We start from the raw sequence: 6,955 nt of genomic DNA, 5'->3' as shown, positions 1-6,955 counted from the left end.
ACTAACCTCCACCAGGTTGCAAATTCAAAATAATATTTATCTGAATCTAGCTCTGAAAAAATATTTGGGCTTGTAGAAGAGTGTGGGACTTGTTCTATTAGTCCATCTATACTAACCTCCACCAGGTTTCAAATTCAAAATAATTTTTATCTACATCTAGCTCTGAAAAAATATTTGGGCTTTTAGCAGTGTGGGGGATTTGTTCTATTATTCCATCTATACTAACCTCCACCAGGTTGCAAATTCAAAACAATTTTTATCTGCATCTAGCTCTGAATAAATATTTGGGTTGTAGCAGTGTGTGGGACTTGTTCTATTAGTCCATCTATACTAACCTCCACCAGGTTGCAAATTCAAAATAATTTTTATCTGCATCTAGCTCTGAAAAAATATTTGGGCTTGTAGCAGTGTGTGGGACTTGTTCTATTAGTCCATCTATTCTAACCGCCACCAGGTTGCAAACTCAAATAAATTTTTATCTGCATCTAGCTCTGAAAAAATATATGGGCTTGGGCTTGTAGCAGTGTGTGGGACTTGTTCTATTTGTCCATCTATACTAACCTCCACCAGGTTGCAAATTCAAAATAATTTTTATCTGCATCTAGCGCTGAAAAAATATTTGGGCTTGGGCTTGTAGCAGTGTGTGGGACTTGTTCTATTAGTCCATCTATACTAACCTCCACCAGGTTGCAAATTCAAAATAATTTTTATCTGCATCTAGCTCTGAAAAAATATTTGGGCTTGTAGCAGTGTGTGGGACTTGTTCTATTAGTCCATCTATTCTAACCGCCACCAGGTTGCAAATTCAAATTAATTTTTATCTGCATCTAGCTCTGAAAAAATATATGGGCTTGGGCTTGTAGCAGTGTGTGGGACTTGTTCTATTAGTCCATCTATACTAACCTCCACCAGGTTGCAAATTCAAAATAATTTTTATCTGCATCTAGCGCTGAAAAAATTTTTGGGCTTGGCCTTGTAGCAGTGTGTGGGACTTGCTCTATTAGTCCATCTATACTAACCCCCACCAGGTTTCAAATTCAAAATAATTTTTATCTGCATCTAGCTCTGAAAAAATATTTGGGCTTGTAGCAGTGTGTGGGACTTGTTCTATTAGTCCATCTATACTAACCTCCACCAGGTTGCAAATTCAAAATAATTTTTATCTGCATCTAGCGCTGAAAAAATATTTGGGCTTGGGCTTGTAGCAGTGTGTGGGACTTGCTCTATTAGTCCATCTATACTAACCTCCACCAGTTTTCAAATTCAAAATAATTTTTATCTGCATCTAGCTCTGAAAAAATATTTGGGCTTGTAGCAATGTGTGGGACTTGTTCTATTAGTCCATCTATACTAACCTCCACCAGGTTGCAAATTAAAATTAATTTTTATCTGCATCTAGCTCTGAAAAAATATTTGGGCTTGTAGCAGTGTGTGGGACTTGTCCTATTAGTCCATCTATACTAACCTCCACCAGGTTGCAAATTCAAAATAATTTTTATCTGTATCTAGCTCTGAAAAAATATTTGGGCTTGTAGCAGTGTGTAGGACTTGTTCTTTTAGTCTATTTATACTAACCTCCACCAGGTTGCAAATTCAAAATAATATTTTTCTGCATCTAGCTATGAAAAAATATTTGGGCTTGCAGCCGTGTGTGGGACTTGTTCTATTAGTCCATCTATGCTAACCTCCACCAGGTTGCAAATTCAAAATAATTTTTATCTGCATCTAGCTCTGAAAAAATATTTGGGCTTGTAGCAGTGTGTGGGACTTGTTCTACTAGTCCATCTATACTAACCTCCACCAGGTTGCAAATTCAAAATAATTTTTATCTGCATCTATATCTGAAAAAATATTTTCACTTGCAGCAGTGTGTGGGACTTGTTCTAGTAGTCCATCTACACTAACCTCCACCAGGTTTCAAATTCAAAATAATTTTTATCTGAATCTAGCTCTGAAAAAATATTTGGTCTTGTAGCAGTGTGTGGGACTTGTTCTATTAGTCCATCTATACTAACCTCCACCAGGTTTCAAATTCAAAATAATTTTTATCTACATCTAGCTCTGAAAAAATATTTGGGCTTTTAGCAGTGTGGGGGATTTGTTCTATTATTCCATCTATACTAACCTCCACCAGTTTGCAAATTCAAAATAATTTTTATCTGCATCTAGCTCTGAATAAATATTTGGGTTGTAGCAGTGTGTGGGACTTTGTAGCATCGGCGTCTCTGCCCCATTCTAGGCAGAGACGCCGTCCCTCTCACCTCCCCGCTCCTGGCGCGGCGTCCTACAGCGCTGCTCTCCCCACTGCTTCCGGCACGTGCTCCTTCCCCGGCAGTGTGCTTAGGGCGCGCGCGCGCTCCCCCTCTCTTAAAGGGACCGCGCGCGTCGTCCTAAGGAGTCCCCGGCCAATTGCCGGAGGACCTCCCATATAAAAGGCACCTCCTCCAAAATGGAGGTGCCCGAGCAATGTTGTAGCACTGTTCACTACTCTGCTTCAGCCCTCAGGTCCCGTTGCCAGTTACCTGCCAGATACCTGCCAGATTCCTGCCAGTCTGCTGTCTAATTCCTGCCTGATATCCTGCTACCTGCCTGCTAGCCTGAGGTCCGACGGTCTGCCTTACTACTCCTGTCAGTCTGTCTAAGGACCAGCTTGCCCGCTCACCTGGGAGCGCACATCAACTACCTGCCTGCTTGCCTGAGGTCCGACGGTCTGCCTTCCAACTCTTGTCAGTCTGTCTATGGACCAGCTTGCCCGCTCACCTGGGAGCGCACATCTGCTACCTGCCTGCTAGCCTACCTGGAGGCTCTGCCGTCACATGCTGTGACCACCTGCCTGTCCAGTGACTCCTGCACGCTCACCTGGGAGCGCTCATCTGCTGCCTGTCTGCTAGCCTACCTGGAGGCTCTGCCGTCACGTGCTGTGACCACCCGCATGTCCAGAGACTTCTGCCCGCTCAACTGGGAGCGCTCATCTGCCGCCTGTCTGTTGGTCTTCCTGGAGGCTCCGCCGTCACATGCTGTGACCACCCGTTTATCCAGAGACTCTCGCCTGCTCACCTGGGAGCTCACGTCTACCATCAGCCGCCACAGGTCGTACCAACCCTTTACCCAGAGACTGCCCCGGTCACTTGCCGTGACCATCTGCCCGTTCACCCAGAGACTGCCCCGGTCACTTGCCGTGACCATCTGCCCGTTCACCCAGAGACTGCCCCGGTCACTTGCCGTGACCATCTGCCCGTTCACCCAGAGACTGCCCCGGTCACTTGCCGTGACCATCTGCCCGTTCATCCAGAGACTGCCCCGGCCACTTGCCGTGACCTCCTGCCCGTTCTTCTAGAGACGGTCCCGGTCACCTGCTGTGACTGCCTGCCTGGTCGCCACCCGCTCCCTTACAAGGACCGCCCCCTTGTATAGTAGCTCAGAGGTTCCGCCTCCCAGACCCGTTACAGACTTGTTCTATTAGTCCATCTATACTAACCTCCTCCAGGTTGCAAATTCAAAGTAATTTTTATCTGCATCTAGCTCTGAAAAAATATTTGGACTTGTAGCAGTGTGTGGGACTTGTTCTATAAGTCCATCTATACTAACGTCCACCAGGTTGCAAATTCAAAATAATTTTTATCTGCATCTAGCTCTAAAAAAATGTTTGGGCTTGTAGCAGTGAGTGGGACTTGTTCTATTAGTCCATCTATACTAACCTCCACCAGGTTGCAAATTCAAAATAATTTTTATCTGCATCTAGCTCTGAAAAAATATTTGGGCTTGGGCTTGTATCAGTGTGTGGGACTTGTTCTATTAGTCCATCTAAACTAACATCCACCAGGTTGCCAATTCAAAACAATTTTTATCTGCATCTAGCTCTGAAAAAATATTTGGGCTTGGGCTTGTAGCACTATGTGAGACTTGTTCTATTAGTCCATCTATACTAACCTCCACCAGGTTGCAAATTCAAAATAATTTTTATCTGCATCTAGCTCTGAAAAAATATTTGGGCTTGCAGCAGTGTGTGGGACTTATTCTATTAGTCCATCTATTCTAACCGCCACCAGGTTGCAAATTCAAATTAATTTTTATCTGCATCTAGCTCAGAAAAAATATTTGGGCTTGGGCTTGTAGCAGTGTGTAGGACTTGTTCTATTAGTCCATCTATACTAACCTCCACCAGGTTGCAAATTCAAAATAATTTTTATCTGCATCTAGCTCTGAAAAAATATTTGGGCTTGTAGCAGTGTGTGGTACTTGTTCTATTAGTCCATCTATACTAACCTCCACCAGGTTGCAAATTCAAAATAATTTTTATCTGCATCTAGCGCGGAAAAAATATTTGGGCTTGGGCTTGTAGCAGTGTGTGGGACTTGTTCTATTGGTCCATCTATACTAACCTCCACCAGGTTTCAAATTCAAAATAATTTTTATCTGCATCTAGCACTGAAAAAATATTTGGGCTTGTAGCAGTGTGTGGGACTTGTTCTATTAGTCCATCTATACTAACCTCCACCAGGTTGCAAATTAAAATTAATTTTTATCTGCATCTAGCTCTGAAAAAATATTTGGGCTTGTAGCAGTGTGTGGGACTTGTCCTATTAGTCCATCTATACTAACCTCCACCAGGTTGCAAATTCAAAATAATTTTTATCTGTATCTAGCTCTGAAAAAATATTTGGGCTTGTAGCAGTGTGTAGGACTTGTTCTATTAGTCTATTTATACTAACCTCCACCAGGCTGCAAATTCAAAATAATATTTATCTGCATCTAGCTCTGAAAAAATATTTGGGCTTGCAGCCGTCTGTGGGACTTGTTCTATTAGTCCATCTATGCTAACCTCCACCAGTTTGCAAATTCAAAATAATTTTTATCTGCATCTAGATCTGAAAAAATATTTGGGCTTGTAGCAGTGTGTGGAACTTGTTCTATTAGTCTATCTACACTAACCTCCACCAGGTTGCAAATTCAAAATAATTTTTATCTGAATCTAGCTCTGAAAAAATATTTGGGCTTGTAGCAGTGTGTGGGACTTCTTCTATTAGTCAATCTATACTAACATCCACCAGGTTGCAAATTCAAAATAATTTTTATCTGCATCTAGCTATGAATAAATATTTGGGTTGTAGCAGTATGTGGGACTTGTCATATTAGTCCATCTATACTAACCTCCACCAGGTTGCAAATTCAAAATATTTTTTATCTGCATCTAGCTCTGAAAAAATATTTGGGCTTGTAGCAGTGTGTGGGACTTGTTCTGATAGTCCATCTAAAATAATCTCCACCAGGTTGCAAATTCAAAATAATTTTTATCTGCCTCTAGCTCTGAAAAAATATTTGGCTTGTAGCAGCGTATGGGACTTGTTCTATCAGTCAATCTATACTAACATCCACCAGGTTGCAAATTCAAAAGAATTTTTATCTGCATCTAGCTCAAAATAAATATTTGGGTTGTATCAGTATGTGGGACTTGTTCTATTAGTCCATCTATACTAACCTCCTCCAGGTTGCAAATTCAAAATAATTTTTATCTGCATCTAGCTCTGAAAAAATATTTGGACTTGTAGCAGTGTGTGGGACTTGTTCTATAAGTTCATCTATACTAACATACACCAGGTTGCAAATTCAAAATAATTTTTATCTGCATCTAGCTCTGAAAAAATGTTTGGGCTTGTAGCAGTGTGTGGGACTTGTTCTATTAGTCCATCTATACTAACCTCCACCAAGTTGCAAATTCAAAATAATTTTTATCTGAATCTAGCTCTGAAAAAATATTTGAGCTTGTAGCAGTGAGTGGGATTTTTCTATTAGTCGATCTATACTAACCTCCACCAGTTTGCAAATTCAAAATAATTTTTATCTGCATCTAGCTCTGAAAAAATATTTGGGCTTGGGCTTGTATCAGTGTGTGGGACTTGTTCTATTAGTCCATCTAAACTAACATCCACCAGGTTGCCAATTCAAAATAATTTTTATCTGCATCTAGCTCTGAAAAAATATTTGGGCTTGGGCTTGTAGCAGTGTGTGGGACTTGTTTTATTAGTCCATCTATACTAACCTCCACCAGGTTGCAAATTCAAAATAATTTTTATCTGCATCTGGCTCTGGAAAAAAAATTGGGTTTGTAGCAGTGTGTGGGACTTGTTCTATTAGTCCATCTATACTAACCGCCACCAGGTTGCAAATTCAAATTAATTTTTATCTGCATCTAGCTCTGAAAAAATATTTGGGCTTGGGCATGTAGCAGTGTGTGGGACTTGTTCTATTAGTCCATCTATACTAACCTCCACCAGGTTGCCAATTCAAAATAATTTTTATCTGCATCTAGCTCTGAAAAAATATTTGGGCTTGTAGCAGTGTGTGGTACTTGTTCTATTAGTCTATCTATACTAACCTCCACCAGGTTGCAAATTAAAATTAATTTTTATCTGTATCTAGCTCTGAAAAAATATTTGGGCTTGTAGCAGTGTGTAGGACTTGTTCTATTATTCTTTTTATACTAACCTCCACCAGGTTGCAAATTCAAAATAATATTTATCTGCATCTAGCTATGAAAAAATATTTGGGCTTGTAGCAGTGTGTGGGACTTGTTCTACTAGTCCATCTATGCTAACCTCCACCAGGTTGCAAATTCAAAATAATTTTTATTTGCATCTAGATCTGAAAAAATATTTGGGCTTGTAGCCGTGTGTGGGACTTGTTCTATTAGTCCATCTCTGCTAACCTCCACCAGGTTGTAAATTCAAAATAATTTTTATCTGCATCTAGCTCTTAAAAAATATTTGGGTTTGGGCTTGTAGCAGTGTGTGGGACTTGTTCTATTAGTCCATCTATACTAACCTCCACCAGGTTGCAAATTAAAAATAATTTTATCTGCATCTAGCTCTGAAAAAATAGTTGGGCTTGTAGCAGTGTGTGGGACTTCGTTTGTTAGTCAATCTATACTAACATCCACCAGGTTGCAAATTCAAGA

This window comes from Phyllobates terribilis, unplaced genomic scaffold (genome assembly GCF_046119375.1).
Source record: "Phyllobates terribilis strain yellow unplaced genomic scaffold, ASM4611937v1 Scaffold_6__1_contigs__length_29720123, whole genome shotgun sequence".
In the NCBI taxonomy this organism is placed as follows: Eukaryota; Metazoa; Chordata; class Amphibia; order Anura; family Dendrobatidae; genus Phyllobates; species Phyllobates terribilis.
This window is presented reverse-complemented; position numbering follows the sequence as displayed.